Below are 25,811 nucleotides of genomic sequence, written 5' to 3' on the forward strand. Positions count from 1 at the left end.
GGTTACTGAATGTCACTCATCATCATCTGACACTGAAATTTCTAGACAACCATCATCATCTTCTTCTTCCATCTCTGCTTGAACATTTTCGACTAGGTCAACTAACGTTGGTGGAAGAATGGGACCCTCAGCCCACAATGGTTCTAACACTTCGTTCTTTTTGGTCACCCTTGCCCTTCATCATGTGGTTCCGGATGTTCTATCACTGGTGTATGAGCATTTTTCAAGATGCCGAGACGATGGTTGACTCTTCTGATGTGTTGGCATAAAATTATCCTGGCAAGGTGGCAGTTTGGATAATTCCACCTTTGACTTCATGGTCAGCTGTTCGTCGTCTCCTACCATTTTCTTCAAAAGAACTGCCCTACATGTGTTCACAGACCTCTCCCTTGGACACCCATACATCACACAGACAAACGCTTCTAACATCTGCATAACATCTTCTTCAACTGTCCAAGTATCACCCAGCATCTACAGACATATCAGTTAAAAATAATGACTATTATACTTTTATTTTACTGTCATAATTTGTTAGAAATGTGTTACTGTTTCAGACAATTCATTTTTTTAATCAGTTACAAACATTTTACCTGAATGTTTTGTGGTATTTTTAGGATTACATCTCTGCAGCTTTCTGAGCGGTGTGACCTTTCCCTTGCCCTTAAATGCACTTGTGACATCTTCACCGGTGAACACATGCAGTCCTAGTAAGAGTCTCACTGTATTCAGCACCTTGTGAGTCTGCCAGCTCACTAATATTCACCACCTAAGATGACAAAGTAGTTTATGCATTCAAAAGTTAAATATGTATTGAAATTTAATTTATTTTAAGTTTTAATTCTTGGTATATTATATATACATTCTGTTAGATTAAAAAAAGTATATACTGTTGGAATAATTACTTGGGTACATTAATGAAATTCAGTAACTAGAAATTAAAGATAGGTTTAATGCATGGTATATATTTTTTACCTGTCTCTGTTTCCTGTACAACGTCGAGATAAACTGTCAGTGGTACAGACTGTGCATGGAACAAGGTAATGAAGAATAAGTCAGAGTCGGGTGTACGCACAATAGCTGACTGGTAGCCAATCGTTGATGCGTAGTGCATGTACAAAACTACTCTGGCATCTGTCTCTTTCTTGGTTGGACACTAAACTGAAGATCTCCTCCGTTCTCACCTGAAGCAAACGAAAACAAAAACGACCACTAGATTTTTGCCTGGCACTTAAAAATACCTGCAGTTTTTTGTATACAATAACTAAAATATTAGTAGGTAACATTACAAGTTTATGTAGACTGTGGTATAAAGTTTAACATTATTGTAACTTACATCACCATTTGTCTTTTTTAACTGTAAGCCCTTCCACCAGACGACCACCCGACTGCTGTTCCACATCGAGTCTAGATCTCGGATGGCTGCTGACTCACTGCCCAAACACCGCAGAAATAAGATTGCATAATTGTGTCTTATTGTCATCGTTGGATAGGAATTCTTTAAAGTCCGCTGGTCTACGGGTTGCAGGTCCATCAACGATGAATTTTCGACTGCAGCCTCTGCGCACTCTCTCCTGTGCCTTTATAGAGTTCGGGAAGTAGCTGTCTTCCTCTTTAACTGAACTTGATCCCAACTTGAAACCACTGGCAATTGCTTCTGGCACAGTCATTTCGGCACTAAATACCACACTATGCATAATGCAACCAGCACCTTTCTGTTTAGTGAAAGCAATTTTTTGTCCAATAGGATCCGACTGCAACCACACTTTCAAGGTTCTATTGTTGTAATTTATATTGGGGAAGCCATTGTTATGCATTTCGGTTATGTACAAGTCCCTAACCGAGGCTAGAGGAATTACTTCCTTTTGTACAACCACTTTTTGTGAAATCATATCACGTACCGAGGCGACTGTTGGGCAAGGTTTTCTGACGTGTGGGAATTTTTAACTGAACCCCCATACTTTGGCGCTTAGAAAGGTTAAACACTTTCAATTCAAAATCCTTCCGACATGAAGTATGAAACATTGCCTCTCTGGGCCACCAGGTCTTCACCTTGTACTATTATTCGATATAAGGCAAAATCGCCCACCTCAAAAGCCTGCGACTCAATTTGTTGCGCATGTTGTGTTTGTGAATTGAACACACCGCTCTGTATTTGCATGTTTCTTTGGTTTCACTTCCAACTTTTTACAGAAGATGCATTCTGGTGGAAACTGATTACTACAGTTAGCAAAAATTCTTGGTGAATGGTGTTTTGAGAATGTTTTGTACATTCTGCTTTACTTAACCTATCTAGGTTTTGGTAAAGGCCTGGTAGCACCCACGGTGGTAACCAGTGATGTTCAGGTCTATTCCACATAATGAGGCAGGAATGCTCTTGCATATGTCATGCATGCGATGTGGTGAGTCACATGGTTCAAGCTAATCGCTTGTTGCGAATTGAGTGCAGCTGATCTAGTTTTTGTTCAGCAGAGACTTTTAATTTTGTAGAATTTAGTGTTACACAGTCACCATGATTGCTAAGTCCACTGTTGTGAATAATGCACCTAAAGTCTGTGGGTATATTCAGCTGCTCGTCGTACTTCCGTTTTTTACTATTGGACATTTTCTCATTTGTTTAATATTTAACACTACACGTCATTGATGATGAAGGCATTCCACATATCTAAAAAACAAAAATATTTTTTACTTAGGAAATTCAAAATTAAAATCCAAAATAAACGTATTTTAATCATTGAATACAAAGTTAAATTAGTTTTTGTGGACACTGTTAAGTATAGTAATTAGCATTGTGGACTTAAATTGCACCTGTTTCGTGTGGTAAAACAATTATTTCTACAAATTTAATGCAATAAAGAATTTTATTTCAATGCACATTTTTCACATTTCTAATAAATTATTAAAAACTGTCTGAGAGCGAGACAACATCAACCAACCCACACTTTCCAATGGTTGAATTACACATTTTATGTTCAAACTTACTGGTGTATCCACAGCTCAGCTGGCATTAGCTTGGGAACAAGGCCTGTAAGGCAGGGCTCAGTAGTGGAGTATGTGCAGAGTAGTTTTACTTCTAAAAGCAAAAAAAAAAAATATAGGAATTTAGGGTTTTATTTTGGTATAAAATAGCAATAATATGTAAATTATCTTTTATTCTTTATATAAGTCTAATACTAACACCTCAGGAAAAGAAACCTACAATATTTATATTTGTACAGTTAAAGAAAAAGTTATTGACATTACACATTTGAAAAACACAGACCTTCTGGATCATTCTTGTGTTGTTTCATATACGGTACAATAATGCATCTTCATTTAAGGTCCCATTCTGACTAAGCCAAATGAAGTGTCTGAAATAAAGTAATTCTGACAGAATGGTTTTCAGTATGTCAAATATATTTTATACAGTAAATATTTGTATGAATTCAATTTAAAATACTGTTACATTAAAATATATAAAGAATATGAAATGTCCCACATAAATAGTTTTATCATTACCTACATGTACATGCATTGATAAATATAAATGATTATATATGTTATATTCAAATAACTTCTATGTTGTAAATGCAATTATTTTATACTTGTTAATAATAATTATCAATGTTTAGGGGTAATCTAATTTAATAAAAATAACAAGGTACACAACATACCTTCTAAACAGATGAGAATAAATTATAATGCATTTATGGCACGTACCATGTCAACATGGTGGTGCATTGGGGACTCTACAGCCACTTGTCAGATTAATTATCAGTATGAACAGCTATCCTCAATCATTGCCTGAAAACAAAAAAAAAAACATGTAAACCTTGACATGATATGTCTTCAAACCCATTCAGATTGTTAAAGAGGGCAAAAAAACAAAATTATCCGGATATTGTATGCATACCGACTACTACTCAAGTTTTTTAAGAAAATTAAACAGGGATCCTCTCAGAGAATGTCCATATTTTTACAAAAATGATTATTTATAATACATCATAGCTATAAACATTAATACTCAAATATTTTTACAAATTTGCAGCATTTCAACCGCTCAAAGCTTTTTGTTTATGTGAAGTTCTGGTGCATTTCTTTCTACATTAAAATCTGACATTTTATATTAATAAATTATAAGAAATTCTTTTGAGAATTAAAGATTAAATACTGGGCTTTTTAATGTTTCATACCTTCTGGGTACAATCTACTCTAAAAATCTGTGCAAATTCGTCGGTAAACTTCGTGTGTTCTTCAATGACATTGGAAACTTTCAGATGATTTCATGGCTTAATTATATCAAAGGGGAGTAACTGCGTAATTTGTGAATCTACCTTCCATCTATAAAAAATGGCTTTGACTTACTTTTATATTGAGACAATACTAAAAGAGAAATACAATGACAACATACATGTTTTGTAGTTATAATAAAACTCTTATATATATAGAAATAAATTATTATAATATACATCATGTATTATTCAGGTAATTTTCGGGTATTTTCAGGTAATTACCCGACTTATATTGAGAGTCCCTTAAATTCAATATTTCCTTTCATATCTGAACTTTATGTTTTTCTTTGTACTTGGTCAACATATATCTGTAAATAAATGTGAAAAAATATAGTATAAGAGGTAAAATAAGTTTCTGAGCCGAATTGGAAGCAGCCAGATGCAAAAAAGACACGTTTTTTACCCCCTTTTTGGCATTTTTTTAAGGCATTTTTTCAAAAAGTTACGCTTTTTATAGTGAAACTTTGCTATATATATCCGAAATTCTACGCGGTTCCGATCATTTTGATAAAAAAAATGAATTCAAACGGTGAAAAAAGAGTGTTGTATTTGTATTTTAAGCAAAAATGGTATTTTCTTTAATTTTTGGCGGCCATCTTGGCGGCCATCTTGAATTTGGACAATGTGGGAACCCTTGATTTTCTGGGAACATAGATTTTTTTCAAATTTAGACATTCAAGAACATAATAAGCCTGGTTTAAAAAAACCTTCCTGACATGCATCGTAGGCCTTCGTTCCTACTAAGCTAAATTTGGCCGAATTTTCAATTAAAATATATCAAAATGAGATTCGTCATCAACAAGCATCTATTATTGAGAGATAATAAATTATAAACCCCCTTCATCATTTCCGATACAGGACCTTATCTGTTTTAATGTTGGTTGAAACAGGTTTGTACCTTAAAGATTAAAGTGATAGCGTTTGTGTAGATGAGCTACGCAATTCGCGGGTCAGTGATTTCCCGCAAATATTACGAAAATTTTCAAACAATATTTTTTGTGTTTATTATTTATATCAGATACATAGGTAAATGTGTTGAGTACGTCTAAAATAATTATTTAGTGACGCAGTGGTCAAGTCAACTATAAGGGTGTAAAACAGTTATCATATTGTATTTATCATCTTTTAACGATACAAATACTAGTAAACAATCAAAGCACAGAAGGCGCTGAATTTGTTTGGGTCTCAGAATGTAAGAAAGGTGCAGGTTGTGAGATTATGTGTTTAGTGCCACCAATGCTTTCCAGCGTTTTAATTGTAGTAAATTGGCCATAAGACTAATTGCAACACTGATATTCAATTCAATGTTTATTTGACTTTAACAATTTAAAAAAATGAGTTGCCTTTACTGGGATTTGAACTCCAGACCTCTCGCTTCCTAAGCGAGCCCGAAAACCCTTCAGCCACGGTTAAATTTATATGTGAACGGCCTGAAGAAAACCATATTATTCTAAATTAGAGCTTGTTACGACTTTTAACTGTTGTTTAACACAGATGTAAATAATCCTGCTTACTATAAGCATGTATATTTATAAAGAATCAAAGGGCTGCAAGTTCTATGGTATTTTCTGATCTTTGCAATCTAAATCGTACTGTATATCTGTATGCATTTTCCTGTATAAGTTTATTTTTATGTATTATAATTCATTTTGTAAGGCACATACGGAATTCTGCATAACTAGAGTTGCATCAAAAAATCATTTATGTACTTTTTTTACGACAGCCACACTTTATCCTTGTAAATCATGGCTACTTCCTTAACAAAAACACTTAAAAAAAGAATTTAACAAAAAAAAAAATTCCTCGACTGGGATTCAAACTCGAAACCTCTCACTCACTAAGCGAGCGCGTTACCACTGTACCACGGAGAAGTTATACACAAATCTCTGAATAATATCAAGTCATTCTTAATTTAGAACTTCCATTGCATTCAGGTTTGTAATCCTTATTAATTTCGAGGTATTTTGTTCAGGGTAAACCTGTTGTTTAAAATTGAAGTAAATATTTTAGCGAAAATCCTCTCACCCAAACAGTCCGACATGTAGAATCTATATATTCCACTACTCGGTTTGTGTAGTATTCGGTAATCTACATGGCTAAAAATAGTATTTTCATTGATAAAATCATATTCATCCGCGTAATTTGTGATTGTGCATTTATTGACAATTCCATAAGCCAACGATATTGTTTAACTTTAAATGCGTTGTAATTTGTTGGATACTTGTAACAAAATAAAATATTTCTTTCTTTTAAATCGCTAGTTTTAAGCTGTTTTGAGAACTACTTGTTGTTAGGTTTGTCGTAAACTTCTGTGTCAGAGATTGAATGTCCGCTTTGTATTTAGTTATTTTCGATCAGAAAATACAATAAAACAATATTAGAAATCTTCGACCATTCGGGAATTACTTTGCTTGAAAATTGATGCGCCTGTCTTTGACCATCTTTACGCAGTGATCTCCCCTGAATTTTTCGGCTTTAGTGTACATACAAAAGGGAAGTAACCGCTTCAAAAAAGTGGACTACTTTCGGCATTTCCAATTAACAACATTAGACTCTGAAATTTCGCTACCATTATTTGTTTGGTCTGACGACCCAAACAAATAAAAACTACCAATTTGCCAACTGTCCACTTAACGCAGTAGGTAAGACTGTCATTTAAATTTCTAGTTGAATATCAATGCAAGGCAGGTTCGATTCGCAAAAATTATTGCTGTATGAAGAATTTTTAAATGTACTACGATTACCTAATATTTATAATTTGAATATATGGATCAATATATAACATTATTTTTTACTTTTCTGATAATGCTTTCTCCTGATGTGTGGCGTTTTCTCTAACTGTACACAAGTGCATATCAACCCGTGCCCAAAAAATATCTGATACATTTGTAACTATTTGAAACAAAACCGGTCAAATAAGAAAAAGATCCATTAGACAGCCAAATGTAATAGTACTTATATATATAACAATGATTCGACCATGAATATAACACTTAAATGGTCGCTCTGTCTACTGCGCTATCAAGGCACATAAAAATCTCACGTTTTACTTTGTGTTTAATTCATAAGGAATCAGCTTGCCTTACTTTTTTATGGAAAGCCATGGCTGTCTTATATTGCTCTTTTTCAATTTATTTAACCATTTGGACAATATATAAGTTCGCTTCGACTATATGAATTGAAAACACCTTCTTATTTAACCGGAATCCATTATATTAATCCACAGCTACAATATATGAAACCATACCGTCAGTGTATGAAACAGAGTTAGCAATATATAAGTTGATTTTCTCGATATATGATTCCAGTTTTTTCAATATATGGTACCAAAGTAGCCATGTATGGAATCAGATATCCTTATATGAAACCGAAATTTCAATATATTAATTCATTGTTCACTATATGTAACCAACTATAAATTTATAAAACCAAAGTAAGTTGGTTATCACATGATATGATAAATTGGATTCATATATTGAAAAATTAATTGATATATTGATAATACGGATTCATATAAGGATATCTGATTCCATACATGGCTACTTTGGTACCATATATTGAAGAACTGGAATCATATTGAGAAAATCAACTTATATATTGCTAACTCTGTTTCATACACTGACGGTATGGTTTCATATATTGTAACTGTGGATTAACATAATGGATTCCGGTTAAATAAGAAGGTGTTTTCAATTCATATATAGTCGAAGTGAACTTATATATTATCCAAATGGTTAAATAAATTGGAAAAGAACAATATAAGACAGCCATGGCTTTCCATATTTTTTTTCGCATTGTTCCCTGCGGTCTGGAGACCGCAGGGTATTGGTACGCGTTTAACTTTTGAGGCATGGAGGAGCACGTGACCTGTTTTCGGTACATGGAGGAGCATGTGATTTGTAAACCGTACATGATTGGTTAATTGACCTTTTCGAAATCCTAGCTAAATACCGATTGCCGGTACGTTACGGATTTATCTGTAGGGAATTAGTCCGAATTACCCCTAATTGGTCTCAACCCGGTACGGAATTAGACCGAACTCATTGTAGTCTAGAAAGTAGTTCTTTAAAATTATGAAATGGCCCAATTTAAGTCATCTCTAGTTAGATTGGTCATAATTAAAGTGTATTTATTGCATGTGTGTAGTTTTTGTGTGTTATATGATGACTTTAAAAGTTGTTTTTTTGTGTATTCTTCAGGAACTCATTTGTTGGTGGAAGGATTAAAGATGTACTACCCACCAGCTGTCAGGAGTTTTTAATGTGGTGAATTTAAACAGTGTTACAACAGAATGAAGATTTCTGAAAAAAGTAGATGGCTAACCTATTATATTTTGGGCATCATTTGACTTAGATAGTGTTAATGTTTAAAGTTGAAGACAGTATATAATTCATCAAGAACAGTGGAATCCAGAATTAAACCTCAAATTTGACTGATTTACTATAGAACTAATAGTACGAAAATTCACCGGGCCGAGTCCAAGATAAGAAATGTCAAAAATGGGAACTGGTTGATGGATATGGATGAAACTTTGCATCAGTGTTGTGTTTATGAATAGAAGTCAGGAAAATAAAGGATTACTGACAGGTTTGAAAATTTTAAATTTTATTTCAAATTTTAAAATTTGACATTTTAAATTGGGACATATGTTGTTGTTGTTATCTCCCCTTCAAATGTAGATGTCTGCTACTGTGTCAGTAAGCAGGGAGAAGGGGAAAGAGCTTTTGCATGAAAGATTAACCACATTTTATTGAATTAAAACTGTAAAAATAAATTTAGAATTAAAAAATGTAATTTAAATTTTGTAAAAAGCAGTTTATAAATTGATAAATTTTATTTTTGCACCCTATGTTAAGCAATATGCTATAAATCTAGCTGATTTTTATAAGATTTATATAGAAAATGATAATTTTTAGAGAAATGCATCTTAAATTATGGATAAATTATGCATTGAAGGAATTGGGGAGTGTGTGGTTTCAGATTGGTTACATTGGTAAAAAAGTGATTGGCAATCTCATTCCAGAGATCTCTAAGGGGCCCAAGATTCACCGGCCATGGGATTCGAACAAGCACCATAGTAGCCTATTGCTCATATGGACCACACATTATATGTTTTGATGTTTTAGCAAAGGATTGATGCTGTAGTGATCAGTATGTAAATATTCACTATTGTCCTGTATTTAAATGAAGAAGAACTAACAATTGAATAGGACAAATGTGATTTATATTTTGGAAATATAGGCATTTTCAGTGTAGTGAAACTTGATGTTTTGCTGTGTTGCAGAATGTATTTGCTAGTAATATATACACATAAAAGATTTTCTAGTCATTAAGCAGTGTATTTTATGGATAATTGGCTCATTTAGAATAACACAGTTGATATAATTGTTGTTGTTGTTGTTGTAGCTGCTACAGCAGTTAAATTAGGTTAGGTTTATAATGTCTAAACTGCTATTTTCATGCAGGCATGCATTTTTCAGAACACACACAATATTTATATAAGCTCTCCTGTGTGAATTAGCAAATCTAGCCATTTATTAATTAAGACATTATTTTCTTTCTTTTTCAGATATTAGAATTACAGCATAAATGCCCCTTATAATTTTCTTAAGCATGTACTAGTGTTGCATATTTTTTCAGACCATGCAGTTACCAAAGCCTGGGTTTGAGTATATGACCTTACCTTATCCTGGTAAAGATCTATAGAAGGACTCCTTCAGCTCTGTTTGGCAGCAGCTTTGTCAGGACACATTGAGAAGGTAATAACTTATGTCTAGTTTGAAACTTCAGCTATTGGCGGTAGCGCCTCCCAATGCTTGGGCAATATTTGGTAGTTATTTTGATGTATTTCAGGAGAAAATTTCTCTAATTCTGACTATATTAAGACTTCTCAATGATTTAAAGTGGGGGACAGTATGTGTCATCTTTTTAAAGCCTTATTTGTGTGAGAGTTGGCTAATCTTACTTTGTCAGAAGACATAGCCCATGGTGATATGGTAACCTCTTTGCTAACCTTAAGATTACCTCTGTTTGTTTTTATTGATATCTTAAGCAAACAATGTAGGATGTGTATGTTGGTTCTTTACTTTATTTACCATGGTATATAGGTAAAAATCATAATCAGTAAGTTTTATTACAATATTGAAGGAAAAAAATTTGAAAAAGCACATTTAATTGTGATTACTTGTATTTTAACCCAAAATTTCATGCTCTCATTTAAAGAAATTGAGTTTCTATTACAATTTTTAAGCAATAAGGTCTTATTCTTTCATAGAAGTAACTGTATCACATTAGCCGGTAACATTAAACTTTATTCAAAGAAAATCCATTTACAGAATCAAAAGATATGACAGAATTTGTAATATAAATTTTTGCGTAAAATTCTATTGGCCGAGCCTGACTTTTCGCATGAAGGTTCATATTTAAGAAATTGTACCGCATTAATGTAATTTGTTAGAGACATGTCAAACCTATATGACTGTATTTGTATAACACTAAATTACTAGGAAATGAGTATAAAGTTTGGCTTAACTTAAATTTTGGATTCATTTAGGTCTCAACCCGGTACGGAATTAGACCCAGCCCATTGTAGTCTAGAAAGTAGTTCTTTAAAATTATGAAATGGCCCAATTTAAGTCATCTCTAGTTAGATTGTTCATAATTAAAGTGTATTTATTGCATGTGTGTAGTTTTTGTGTGTTATATGATGACTTTAAAAGTTGTTTTTTGTGTATTCTCCAGGAACTCATTTGTTGGTGGAAGGATTAAAGATGTACTACCCACCAGCTGTCAGGAGTTTTTAAAGTGGTGAATTTAAACAGTGTTACAACAGAATGAAGATTTCTGAAAAAAGTAGATGGCTAACCTATTATATTTTGGGCATCATTTGACTTAGATAGTGTTAATGTTTAAAGTTGAAGACAGTATATAATTCATCAAGAACATTGGAATCCAGAATTAAACCTCAAATTTGACTGATTTACTATAGAACTAATAGTACGAAAATTCACCGGGCCGAGTCCAATTAAGAACAAAAAACTATTACGTGATATTTCTAATTTTCTATAATTATTTTACCGTTTAAGGTGGAAAAACTTGAATGATGTGTTTGAAAATTATCAATGTTTCTTTAATATCTATCTCAAATTTTACAAACAATTAATTGTTTATACTGAAAATCTACAAAATTAAAATATTCGTAGTGGCATCTGCCATAATAAATAGAAATATTTTCTGCGTAAACTTGTGTGTTTACTTTATTTATTTTTTGCTTGGAATTATTCATAAAATGGTAGGCCTATTTAATCATTTTCTTAAAAAGAAATAATTGTTTTATGTTCGACCTTCAGCGGTCTTCAACGGTCACCAGTTTCCAAAGACCTAGCTTCTCTATATTGATCGTTTATTCAATTGACAACTATATTCCTGATACAAACCTTAATTACCCCCACCCCCAAATAATGTTGAAAATAGTTAAATAAAATATCTTTATATCATTAAAATGTTCACCGCAGGAAACCATTTTACTTGTTATCAATCTTTGTTATGTAAACAAAGGTTAACCTCGAACTCGATAACGTTTACATTAACGGGCCATGCCATTATGATATAATGGGTTGTGCAAGTTATTCAGTTATTTCACTTTGCATTTTTATTGATATATAAAATGAAGGTGGATATGGATACGTACAACTGAGCAGCGTAGTGGTTAGAGAGTTCTGATTATGAGGAGAAAGTTGGATGATATATTCTATTATTCATTTAGTGTGAAGTGTCTTGCTCAAGAAAATAATAGAAAATAGCAAATGCAAAATTATAAATAATTACCTAATCTGTGTCGCAATTACAACGGTTAATATTAATAATACCTGTCATATATATATATATGTCAGATATTTTTTCTTGCATATTGTAAATATTCCATTATATTTTTAATTCCTTATCTTTAATTTCAACGCAAATTGATATCATTACAGCCGTAACTATTTTCTTACAACAGCGAATGAAATTACAACTTCATTCATAACGGAAAAATGACGTCATCCTAAGCGTGCCGTTGTACAGCATGCGACTCGTCTGGCACCCCCTCCCATGCCAGATGAAATTTCCGGCATGTGTAAAACACACGAAAACGCCTGTTTGCTATGCAACTCCATCATCTTCATAAATCATCGATCGGCTTAAACTATTTCGCAATACTTTTTGGCTCTTCTCCAATTTCAGGAGGTAGACTGGTACACTTGTCTCCGATCAATCGCAACTTTTTGGCCCTTTGATATTATTATAGATAATAGCCGAGGCAGTTCCGAATGTAGCTGAGGACGTTCCGATTGTTCCCCTAGATTGGAGGTGGACTGGTTCTCTGTCGAGTATGTCTCATGTGTCCTACTGGGCTATATTTTTACGAGTTTTTCACAAAGTTTACTGTACTTCACGCATCTTCATAATTATTTAGATGAAGATCAGCGCATCTTCATATATAAACGAAGAGGCGAAGATTGATTGCGAAATAGCATGAATAATAAAAGAAATGCATTTCGAAAGGGCCTATAGAAATTTTCTTACATAAAGTTTAAATTAAATTCCTTTAACGGCAAACATTCACGAATTCGAAAACCTAGGTTAACGCCGTTTTCCGGTACTTTCTTTACATAGCTGTGGGAAATTCCGTTAATGGAGTGTAATAACGAATTCTTCGTTTTTGGTCGTTATTGAATCAACAGATACTACTATGTAGGAAAATAATTAAATATCATTGTAAGAATAATTCCATACAAAAATAAAGTAAAATACGCAAGTTTAATCACAAAAAATCTCTCGTTATTTATTATGGAAGATGCCACTACGACTGTTTTAATTTCATTGAATTTCATAATAAAGAATTCAATTTTATAAAAATTTGCAATAGTTGTTGAGGGAACATTGATAATTTTCAATCACGTCAAGTTTTTTCACCTTACACGGCGAAATAATGATAGAAAAGTAAATGTTCCAGTGGTTTGTACTTCATTTGGTGAAATTCCCCGGAGGTAAACCCGTAACATACCGGAAAATGGTGTGACGAATAAGTCTATAAACTGAAGTCAAAGTGAAGGAATCACATATTCATATATGAAGCAATAACCTTTTAAATATCTTTAATAGATCCATGGAAACAACATGTATTTAATAAATAGGCGATGTAATTGCGTTGTTTTTTTGTTTTGTTTTTTCTTTCTTTCTCTTTTTTGCTGAAATCACGAGAGCCTGACCCGGTGCGTAGTTTGCGTAACGCACTTACGTGAGTACAATTTATCGAGGAAAATGAAAATAATATATAATATGATGTGAAATTATCAGCATAACAATTGTAGAGGCATACATATTTGATGTATAGTCAGGATGTGGCAACTATTGATCAAATGGGTATTTTTCTTAAGTTCAGATAATCTTTATGTTCATTAATGTGTTCGTTTAAACATATGCATTGTATATCTCTTTACATTTCAACACATTTTTATCTTTACAGACCTTAAATAAATATGCGTTGAACACTTTCAACTTCATTATAAACATATACATACAAACTTGCATATCATAAATAACTCACATGACGTCACTTATTGTCCAGAGACAGCGACATTATTAGCCGAGAAAATGTTCTAAGACTAAGACTACATCCTACTTTATTCGAAAACATGTTTAATCCCGCAAATTTCGAAGCGTCAGAATGAAAAATAAAATAAAGTTCAATATTTAAAAAAATAAAGATCGCGATACTGAAATGGTGGAATGGTCTAAGTATGTGCTACCGAGTCATTTCCGACGGTTTTCTTGTTTGTATTATCCTTAGTTTTCCTAGGCTGCTAGGCTGCTAGCTTCACAAATTTCGAAGTGTCAAAAAAAAAAAAGTTCAATATTTAAAAAAATAAAGTTCGCGATTCTGAAAAGAGACGTGGAATAGTCTAAGTATGTGCTACCGACTCATTTCCGACGGTTTTCATGTTTGTATTATCCTTTGTTTTCTTTAGGCTGTGCTAGGCTGCCAGGCTGCTAGGCTGCTAACTTCACAATTTTCGAAGCGTAAAAAAAAATCAATATTAAAAAAAATAAAGTTAGCGATACTGAAAAAAGACGTGGAATAGTCTAGATATGTGCTACCGACTCATTTCCGACGGTTTTCATGTTTTTATTATCCTTTGTTTTCTTTAGGCTGTTAGGCTGCAAGGCTGCTAACTTCACAATTTTCGAAGTTCAATATTTAAAAAAAAAATTCGCGATACTGCAAAAAAAAACGTGGAATAGTCTAAGTATTTGCTACCGTCTCATTTCCGACGGTTTTCATGTTTGTACTATCCTGCTAGGCTGCTAACTTCACAAATTTCGAAGCGTCAGAATGAAAAAAAATATGTTACGATAAAGTTCAACATCTTAAAAAATAAAGATCACGATATTGAAAAAGGCGTGGAATGATCTAAAGAAGTGCTACTAATGTATTTTCGAGGGCTTTCATGATTGTACTATTCTTAATTTTTTTAGGCTGCTAAGCTGCCAGGCTGCAAGGCTGCCAACTTCAGGCTGCTGGGCTGCTAGGTGGACCCGAAAAAAAAATATTTTAAAACTTCAAAGGACCATTCATATTTGTTACAGAAATTGTACACCATATATTATTAGCCTGCGTTCAAGTCTGTCATTCTTATGTGCTTCTGTTCGGCTGATCGATATTATTAAAAACATTTCAATAACTGTAAAAGTTTACAAGGTCACCAACTTCACAAAAATTATAAAATAAAGAAAAAAAATGACAAAATAAAATTTTTCTCTGAAAGTGATTTTTTCTTTATATGTATCCTTTAAATAACAACAATAATCTTTAAAACTTCATTAAATGCCGTTTTATTGTTGAAATAACATTTCTATAACATTAATTTTTTTGGCCGCCAGGCCGCCAGGCCTCTGGGCCGCCATCTTCACAAAAATGACAAAATAAAAAAAATTCTCTTAAAGTGATTTTTTCTTTTTATATATCCTTTAAATAACAATGATTATCTTTAAAACTTCATTAAATGCCGTTTTATTGTTAAAATAACATTTCCAGCACAATAAAATTTTTGGCTGCCAGGCCGCCAAGCCGCTGGGCCGCCAACTTCACAAAAATGACAAAATAAAAAAAAATTCTGAAAGTGATTTTTTCTTTTTATATATCTTTTAAATAACAATAAATATCTTTAAAACTTCATTAAATGCCGTTTTATTGTTAAAATAATATTTCTGTAACATTATTTTTTTGACCGCTAGGCCGCTGGGCCGCCAACTTCACAAAAATGACAAAATAAAAAAAATTCCCTGAAAGTGATTTTTTCTTTTTATATATCCTTTAAATAACAATAATTATCTTTAAAACTTCATCAAATGCCGTTTTATTGTTAAAATAATATTTCTGTAATAATATTTTTTTGGGCCGCTAGGCCGCCAGGCCGCTGGGCCGCCAACTTCACAAAAATGACAAAATAAAAAAATTCTCTTAAAGTGATTTTTTCGTTTTATATATCCTTTAAATAACAATAATTATCTTTAAAACTTCATTAAATGCCGTTTTATTGTTAAAATAACATTTCTATTTTAATTTTAACATTAATTTTTTTGGCCGCCAGGCCGCCAGGCCGCCAACTTCACGCCGCCAGGCCGTTATGAGATGTGTGAAGTTGGCGGCCTGGCGGCCTAGCGGCGTGAAGTTGGCGGCCTGGCGGCCAAAAATTTTAATGTTCTAGAAATGTTTTTTTTTTAACAATAAAACGGCATTTAATGAAGTTTTAAAGATAATTATTGTTATTTAAAAGATATATCTAAAGAAAAAATCACTTTCAGGTTTTTTTTAAATTTTGTCATTTTTGTGAAGTTGGCGGCCCAGCGGCCTGGCGGCCTGGCGGCCAAAAATTTTAATGTTGTTAAAATGTTTTTTTAACAATAAAACGGCATTTAATGAAGTTTTAAAGATAATTATTGTTATTTAAACGATATATCTAAACAAAAAAAATGACTTGCAGAGATTTTTTTAATTTTGTCATTTTTGTGAAGTTGGCGGCCCAGCGGCCTGGCGGCCTATTGGCCAAATATTTTAATGTTGAAAAAATGTTTTTTTTTAACAATAAAACGGCATTTAATGGAGTTTTAAAGATAATTATTGTTATTTAAACGATATATCTAAAGAAAAAATCACTTTCAGAGATTTTTTTAATTTTGTCATTTTTGTGAAGTTGGCGGCCCAGTGGCCTGGCGGCCTAGCGGCCAAAAATTTTAATGTTGTAAAAATGTTTTTTTTACAATAAAACGGCATTTAATGAAGTTTTAAAGATAATTATTGTTATTTAAACGATATATCTAAAGAAAACATAACTTTCAGAGATTGTTTTAATTTTGTCATTTTGTGAAGTTGGCGGCCCAGCGGCCTGGCGGCCAAAAATTTTAATGTTCTAGAAATGTTTTTTTAACAATAAAACGGCATTTAATGAAGTTTTTAAGATAATTATTGTTATTAAACGATATATCTAAAGAAAAAATCACTTTCAGAGATTTTTTTAATTTTGTCATTTTTGTGAAGTTGGCGGCCCAGCGGCCTGGCGGCCTAGCAGCCAAAAATTTTAATGTTGTAAAAATGTTTTTTTTAACAATAAAACGGCATTTAATGAAGTTTTAAAGATAATCATTGTCATTTAAAGGATATATAAAAAGAATAAATCACTTTAAGAGATTTTTTTTATTTTGTCATTTTTGTGAAGTTGGCGGCCCAGCGGCCTGACGGCCAAAAATTTTAATATTATTGAAATGTTATTTTAACAATAAAACGGCATTTAATGAAGTTTTAAAGATAAACATTGTTATTTTAAGGATTTATAAAAAGGAAAAATCACTTTCAGGGAACTTTTTTATTTTCTAATTTTCCATCGGGAACGAGCCTTAGCGTTTGTATTTCTCTATCCTCTATCCGACCCAATGATAGCTTATTTATCTCACTCACCTGGACACACAAGAAATCAGTGAAACTACTGGCTACGCGCATTACAACGTACCTAGTTTTGAAAAGCGGGGGCTTAGGCGCCTGACTTTCTATGATTAAAAAGCATTATGTACGTCCGCAGAAATTCTACTGACCAAGTTTATGTGTGATCCCTCATCAAAAAGCAAGGTTATCATGATAAAACACATCAATATTAAAGTTGGAAAGTGTCATAATATAAGTGTTTATAAGGAATTCAGTCGGTTGACAAAAAGCGTTTATCGTTTACAAAGCTTTTTCTACTTATTTGGTTAATTTGGCCGAATATTCAATTAAAATATATCAAAATGAGATTCGTCATCAACAAGCATCTATTATTGAGAGATAATAAATTATAAACCCCCTTCATCATTTCCGATACAGGACCTTATCTGTTTTAATGTTGGTTGAAACAGGTTTGTACCTTAAAGATTAAAGTGATAGCGTTTGTGTAGATGAGCTACGCAATTCGCGGGTCAGTGATTTCCCGCAAATATTACGAAAATTTTCAAACAATATTTTTTGTGTTTATTATTTATATCAGATACATAGGTAAATGTGTTGAGTACGTCTAAAATAATTATTTAGTGACGCAGTGGTCAAGTCAACTATAAGGGTGTAAAACAGTTATCATATTGTATTTATCATCTTTTAACGATACAAATAAACAAAAACTACCAATTTGCCAACTGTCCACTTAACGCAGTAGGTAAGACTGTCATTTAAATTTCTAGTTGAATATCAATGCAAGGCAGGTTCGATTCGCAAAAATTATTGCTGTATGAAGAATTTTTAAATGTACTACGATTACCTAATATTTATAATTTGAATATATGGATCAATATATAACATTATTTTTTACTTTTCTGATAATGCTTTCTCCTGATGTGTGGCGTTTTCTCTAACTGTACACAAGTGCATATCAACCCGTGTCCAAAAAATATCTGATGCATTTGTAACTATTTGAAACAAAACCGGTCAAATAAGAAAAAGATCCATTAGACAGCCAAATGTAATAGTACTTATATATATAACCATGATTCGACCATATATATATATGTCAGATATTTTTTCTTGCATATTGTAAATATTCCATTATATTTTTAATTCTTTATCTTTATTTTCAACGTAAATTGATATCATTACAGCCGTAACTATTTTCTTACAACAGCGTATGAAATTGCAACTTCATTCATAACGGAAAAATGACGACATCCTAAACGTGCCGTTGTACAGCATGCGACTCGTCTGGCACCCCCTCCCATGCCAGATGAAATTTCCGGCATGTGTAAAACACACGAAAACGCCTGTTTGCTATGCAACTCCATCATCTTCATAAATCATCGATCGGCTTAAACTATTTCGCAATACTTTTTGGCTCTTCTCCAATTTCAAGAGGTAGACTGGTACACTTGTCTCCGATCAATCGCAACTTTTTGGCCCTTTGATATTATTATAGATAATAGCCGAGGCAGTTCCGAATGTAGCTGAGGAGGCCTCAGACCACAATTAATTTCACTATATGTTCTATGTAAACATTAAACCCTGTGGCAATTTTACTAACTCTCCAATCAAATCAAAGTCACTTGTGCTCACAGTACCATCCAAGATAAATAATTCCAGCTATAGCAAACTAGGGGTCATGAATCATTTTTCCACAGCATTTCAGTTCAAAATACATCAGTCTGACAGTTTTCAGTAATTAGCCGGAACCATGTGAATTCTGTCATGTAGAAAAACACTAAAAAAATACTTACTCGCATAAAATCTGGATCAAAGTTGGCATTTACCAACTATTTGAAATGAATACTGTCAGGAAATGGCCTTTTTTCTATCTCTTTCATTCAATTATTCATTTATATCTGGCATTAAACACAGGCACTCTTTTATGCGGATTTACTTCCTTATTGGATTCCAGGACGTTCCGATTGTTCCCCTAGATTGGAGGTGGACTGGTTCTCTGTCGAGTATGTCTCATGTGTCCTACTGGGCTATATTTTTACGAGTTTTTCTCAAAGTTTACTGTACTTCACGCATCTTCATAATTATTTAGATGAAGATCAGCGCATCTTCATATATAAACGAAGAGGTGAAGATTGATATTGCGAAATAGCATGAATAATAAAAGAAATGCATTTCTAAATGGCCTATAGAAATTTTCTTACATAAAGTTTAAATTAAATTCCTTTCACGGCAAACATTCACGAATTCGAAAACCTAGGTTAACGCCGTTTTCCGGTACTTTCTTTACATAGCTGTGGGAAATTCCGTTAATGGAGTGTAATAACGAATTCTTCGTTTTTGGTCGTTATTGAATCAACAGATACTACTATGTAGGAAAATAATTAAATATCATTGTAGGAATAATTCCATACAAAAATAAAGTAAAATACGCAAGTTTAATCACAAAAAACTCTCGTTATTTATTATGAAAGATGCCACTACGACTGTTTAAATTTCATTGAATTCCATAATAAAGAATTCAATTTTATAAAAATTTGCAATAGTTGTTGAGGGAACATTGATACTTTTCAATCACGTCAAGTTTTTTCACCTTACACGGCGAAATAATGATAGAAAAGTAATGTTCCAGTGGTATGTACTTCATTTGGTGAAATTCCCCGGAGGTAAACCCGTAACATACCGGAAAATGGTGTGACGAATAAGTCTATAAACTGAAGTCAAAGTGAAGGAATCACATATTCATATATGAAGCAATAACCTTTTAAACATCTTAAATAGATCCATGGAAACAACATGTATTAAATAGGCGCTGTAATTGCGTTTGTTTTTTTGTTTTGTTTTTTCTTTCTTTCTCTTTTTTGCTGAAATCACGAGAGCCTGACCCGGTGCGTAGTTTGTGTAACGCACTTACGTGAGTACAATTTATCGAGGAAAATGAAAATAATATATAATATGATGTGAAATTATCAGCATAACAATTGTAGAGGCATACATATTTGATGTGTCGTATAATAGGTCAGGATGTGGCAACTATTGATCAAATGTTCTTCTTAAGTTCAGAGAATCTTTATGTTCATTAATGTGTTCGTTTAAACATATGCATTCTATATCTCTTTACATTTCAACACATTTTTATCTTTACAGACCTTAAATAAATATGCGTTGAACACTTTCAACTTCATTATAAACATATACATACAAACTTGCATATCATAAATAACTCACATGACGTCACTTATTGTCCAGAGACAGCGACATTATTAGCCGAGAAAATGTTCTAAGACTAAGACTACATCCTACTTTATTCGAAAACATGTTTAATCCCGCAAATTTCGAAGCGTCAGAATGAAAAATAAAATAAAGTTCAATATTTAAAAAAATAAAGATCGCGATACTGAAATGGTGGAATGGTCTAAGTATGTGCTACCGAGTCATTTCCGACGGTTTTCTTGTTTGTATTATCCTTAGTTTTCCTTAGGCTGCTAGGCTGCTAGCTTCACAAATTTCGAAGTGTCAAAAAAAAAAACAAAAAAAAAAAAAATAAAGTTCAATATTTAAAAAAATAAAGTTCGCGATTCTGAAAAGAGACGTGGAATAGTCTAAGTATGTGCTACCGACTCATTTCCGACGGTTTCTGTGCACTGCACTTCTTATCAATAAGATCTATTATCCTATTAAGTTTCATATCTAAAGCTTTTATAATTATTGAGAAATGGCCTGGACAAAAATAAAGTATGAAAATAAACAAATGACAATAACTCAAAAAATCAGAAATGCAGAGTACCAGTTCTTGGGCACTGCACTTCTTCTTAATGAGATCTATCATCCTATGAAGTTTCAAGTCCATAGCTTTTTTACTTTAGGAGAAATGGCCCGGACAAAAATAAAGTATGAAAATTAACAAAGGGCAATAACTCAAAAAATAAGAAATGCAGAGTACCAGTTCTTGTGCACTGCACTTCTTCTTAATGAGATCTATCATCCTATGAAGTTTCAAGTCCATAGCTTTTTTACTTTAGGAGAAATGGCCCGGACAAAAATAAAGTATGAAAATTAACATCGGGCAATAACTCAAAAAATAAGAAATGCAGAGTACCAGTTATTGTGCACTGCACTTCTTCTTAATGAGATCTATCATCCTATGAAGTTTCAAGTCCATAGATTTTATACTTTAGGAGTAATGGCCCGGACAAAAATGAAGTATGAAATTTAACAAAGGGCAATAACTCAAAAAATAGGAAGTGCAGAGTACCGGTTCTTATGCACTGCACTTCGGGTCATTTTAAGAAGCATGCATACCAAGTTTGAAGTCAATCAAACTTTTAATGACTGACTTATGCTCCGGACAAGCTTAAGGGGACGCCGACGCCGACGCCGACGACGACAATGACGCCGCTGACAAAAGTAACCCCTGTATGTCGCCTTTTTCAAGGCGACACAAAAAGACAATTTCTAATAAAGGAATGTACAAGTTTGTTTTGTGTATGTTTAGAACAACTTAAGCATGTACATAAAAAGTACTGGGAACATGGTATTTTAAAGGTATTATAAGTAGATTTCAACAATAATAAATGAATGATTTCAAAATTTAAAAAAAAAAAAAAAATGGGTCAAAGACAGAAAAGGTCGGGTTGCATTTCTATACCAAATATCATGATGCTGTAATGTTTTGAAAAATATTTACCACTGACCATTAATGTGGAAAATTTAAATAAGACAGTTAACAGGAAGTGGATGAATGAAAGACTTGAAATCGAATCCCACAGTATAAGACAATGTGTCAATGCTGTTTGTCAAATATCAAGAGCCTGTGATAAGTAGTTGCTAAAAAATCTGTCACAAAAATTTCCTACCATTGACCATTAATGTTGAAAATTTAACGGTAAATGGGGCTTGGCGAGCGACAGACATGAAATCAAATCCGACGGTATGGGACCACGTCAATACTGTATACCAAATAGCAAGAGGCTGAGATAAGTTGGTATGGAAGACAAAACTATGAAACTAAGAACGTTTGTTTACATAAATTCCATGAATAAGTTCAAGGTGGGTGGGGTGGGGGGGTAATTCTGGAAATAGTCATGCTTGTCACACAACATATGTGTAATGATAAGAAATATAAACAAGAGGGTCATGATGGCCCCGAAGTCGCTCACCTGTATATTGGCCCCTTGGAGCGGGGCCAGTTTAAACCCCAGGGCTTTTATTTGAACAATCTTGGTTGACACCCATTAGAAGATGTTTCATGCTAAACATCTAAGGTCTAGCTAGTTGGGTTTTTTAAAAGAAGATTTTTTCAAGTTTTTTTCTTTACACATATAGTTAAAAACAATGACACACCTGGGGCAGGACCAGTTTTGATCCCACGGCTTTTATTTGAACAATCTTTGTAGGCACTTACTAGACAATGTTTCATGCTTAATATCAGAACTCTAGCTATTCAGGTTTTTTCGAAGAAAATTTTTAAGTATTTGCTATACACGTATAAGGAAAATGAATGACCCCCGGGGCGGGGCAATTTTGACCCCAGGGCTTTTATTTGAACAAACTCTGAAGACACTCTCTAGAAGATGTTTCATGCTTAGTATCTAAACTCTAGCTATTTGATTTTTTCATCAAAAAAGATCTTTTAAGTTTTTGTTATATGCATAAAAGGAAAATGAATGACCCCCAGGGCGGGGCCAATTTTGACCTCTGGGCTCTTATTTGAACGAACTTGGTAGACATCCATTAGAACATATTTCATGCTAAATATCTTAGCTCTAGCTCTTTACATTCTTTAAAAGAATATTTTTTAAGTTTTTACTATGTGCATATAGGGAAAATCAATGACCCCCTGGGGCGGGGCCAATTTTGACCACAGGGCTTTTATTTGAACAAACTTGGTAGACAACCATTAGAAGATGTTTCATGCCAAATATCTAAGCTCTAGCTCTTTGGGTTCTTTAAAAGAATATTTTTTAAGTTTTCACTATATACATATAGAGAAAATCAATGACCCCCCAGGGCGGGGCCGATTTTAATTCTAGGAACAAAATTAGAACAAGTTTGGTTTTGGACCTATAGGTGATACCATTGACCAAATATCAAAGCTCTAGGCCATTTACTTTCAGACCAGAAGATTTTTCAAGTTTTCACTATATGTATGTAATGAGAATCAATGACCCCCCGGCCATTATTTGAACAATCTTGATAGAGGTCTACTACACAATGTTTCATGCCAAATATCTAATCTGTAGCCTTTGCCAAATCAGAGAAGAAGATTTTTTTAGATTTTACTATATACTTATAAGGAAAAACCTATGACCCCCCAGGGCGGGGCCAATTTTGACACTAGGGACAAAATTTGAACAACTTTGGTAGATGACCCATAATGATACCATATACAAAAAATCAAAGCTCTGGCCCATGTACTTTCAGACAAGAAGATTTTTTAATTTTGTGTTTTTTGAAATCCTTTTCTGGCCCTATGACCTACATATGCAACAGACCGGAACCATTTGAACAACTTTGAAAGGGGCCCACCCAAGGATCATTTCTGTAAAGTTTGGTCGATGTGCAGTCATTGGTTTCAGAGGAGATGTTGTTTATGTTAAAAGTTGACGATGCACGACGACGGACACAGGGCCATCACAATAGCTCACCCTGAGCATTGCTCAGGTGAGCTAAAAAGTAAATTAAATTACTTATAATATTTCTTTAAAAAAAAGTTCAAAGGGATATTAACCTGGAAATATTGCTTTAAGAGTAAATTATGAACCTAGTCACATAAGATGTAATTGATGATAAGGAATATGTATTTGAAGTAAGAGGTAGATGCCTTTGAAACTAAAAAAGTCATAGTAAAAAATAATATTTTTCAAGTAAAAAAAATATCTGTGTGGAAAAGTGTGTATGGTACGTTTTAACATAAATAACTATTGCTTCTTATGTAAGTAGAAAATGCTTCGTCTTTTTTTGTCAATGTTCCTCTTGGAATTGAATATGGCGGTATTTTGGCTACTATTACCCAGGATGTATCAAATCTTGGAAAATCCCGAAAACACATGATAACTTGCACTAGAACAACCCTAATAATACTGAATTTAACTGTATGACGTCTAAGTTACTTCTCCATCTATATTAAGCTCCATGACATGTCCAATCAATCAGTAAATCAATAAGTTGATTGATCATTAGAAATCAAAGAATGAATCATCGAGTCAATGAAATCGAGGAAATCAACACTCTGAAATTAAACAAATTACATCAACATAAAAATAGAGTTAAATCAATTTCCTTTGTCTGAAATGCATAATTATCATTTAAATAAAAACCTCCAAATTTATAGTCAATTACAATAAACCCATTCACACTTTCTATATGATCTACGTAAATAACCGAGGTATATCAAGTGAAAAAATACAAGTTGCTTCCCTTATCTTCGAGTAAAATTGTTATCTCTTATGCTTAAACAAAACCGCTAGTTTGTTCTGATTAAATGTCCGCTTTTAAAATGAATTACACCAATAGCAAACGTTGGATCTTAGCTTCATCACAGTATATTCTTCAACACATCTTTTGACTCCACAAAGTATTCAAATGAACAGTAAACCCTACCACATGTCAGACCATTTAACATACAATTTATATAGTGAGAAAACAACCGGTTATCTTTATTCCTAAAACTACTGATAAGAAAAGCCTCTCGTCTGCTAGTTCAGAAAGTGTTTATCGGTGTATTAAATATTTACAACACATTGAACAGCTTACTTAACCTGTAGGTATATTAACTTATAATATAGCTATATGCTTTCTATTGGCCGCCACAATCATAAGTTCATTTAATGAAGTTATTATAAAATACATCATAATCATAAATAAATTCTAAACTCACCAGTTTGTGGAATTGAATGTACAGTACCAATAAAAGCATTATCTTCTTCAAACACGCATACTGTCAAACTCTCTCTCTCTCTCTGCTGTAACTTCTGCAAAATATAATAAACACAATGTGCAAACTCACCAAAGTGATATGAATAAATTGTGAGATTAAGTAAACAGAGAGCTAGATTAACGGATTTTTCTGAAAACAATTCTCAAAGGTTCCAAATCACGAAAACTGATGACATTTCGAATCAGACCACACTCGTTACTTAATTAAAAAATCATCTACGACATACACTCTATAAAACACTAAGTTAAACCAAATGCAACTCAAAATAATACTGACCAACTATCAATAATCCATATTTCCAATAAATTAAGAACACTTTGAACTTTTTACAAACAAAGCCGCTTAAACATAGACAAAACTAGTGATATTACGGGAAAACAAGGGAAACAACTCAAACAACAACAAAAAATATATCAAGACACCTGAATTATCAACACTGTTACGCATCATGAAATCCAAATAAGAATTCCAAAACAGAATAAAATTAAGTTCAAATAATATTGGTAAGTTTTCTGTACCTACTTTTAGAAAATGATGAGATCAGCTTTCACGTCGAAAACTTTGTTTTGGTACGAACTACTTCCTTACGAAAAGTTAACGCGAATGAATACTAATGATATTTTGAAGT

The 25,811-nt window shown here is 33.0% G+C and overlaps 3 long non-coding RNA genes across 4 annotated transcripts; 1 reads left to right on the forward strand and 2 right to left on the reverse strand.

Moving 5' to 3' along the window:
- Positions 1-2,423: 2,423 nt before the first annotated feature.
- On the reverse strand, positions 2,424-3,721 carry LOC132722088 (uncharacterized). Of its 2 annotated transcripts, none has more exons than XR_009624573.1 (4): positions 3,697-3,721; positions 3,260-3,347; positions 2,980-3,070; positions 2,424-2,662 (listed from the first exon to the last, which is right to left on the reverse strand). It is a non-coding gene; the product is annotated as an uncharacterized LOC132722088 (long non-coding RNA). The 2 variants fall into 2 exon arrangements; XR_009624572.1 differs by having other exon boundaries at positions 3,651-3,720.
- Positions 3,722-8,499: 4,778 nt separating this feature from the next.
- LOC132722090 (uncharacterized) lies at positions 8,500-11,311 on the forward strand. Its single transcript, XR_009624574.1, has 3 exons — positions 8,500-8,855; positions 9,909-10,027; positions 11,010-11,311. It is a non-coding gene; the product is annotated as an uncharacterized LOC132722090 (long non-coding RNA).
- Positions 11,312-21,647: 10,336 nt separating this feature from the next.
- LOC132722091 (uncharacterized) lies at positions 21,648-25,537 on the reverse strand. The gene is made up of 3 exons (XR_009624575.1): positions 25,460-25,537; positions 25,124-25,217; positions 21,648-24,475 (listed from the first exon to the last, which is right to left on the reverse strand). It is a non-coding gene; the product is annotated as an uncharacterized LOC132722091 (long non-coding RNA).
- Positions 25,538-25,811: the final 274 nt, after the last annotated feature.

The sequence above is a fragment of the Ruditapes philippinarum genome, unplaced genomic scaffold, assembly GCF_026571515.1.
Source record: "Ruditapes philippinarum isolate M1 unplaced genomic scaffold, ASM2657151v2 ctg8120_1_1_1_1, whole genome shotgun sequence".
Taxonomy (NCBI): domain Eukaryota; kingdom Metazoa; phylum Mollusca; class Bivalvia; order Venerida; family Veneridae; genus Ruditapes; species Ruditapes philippinarum.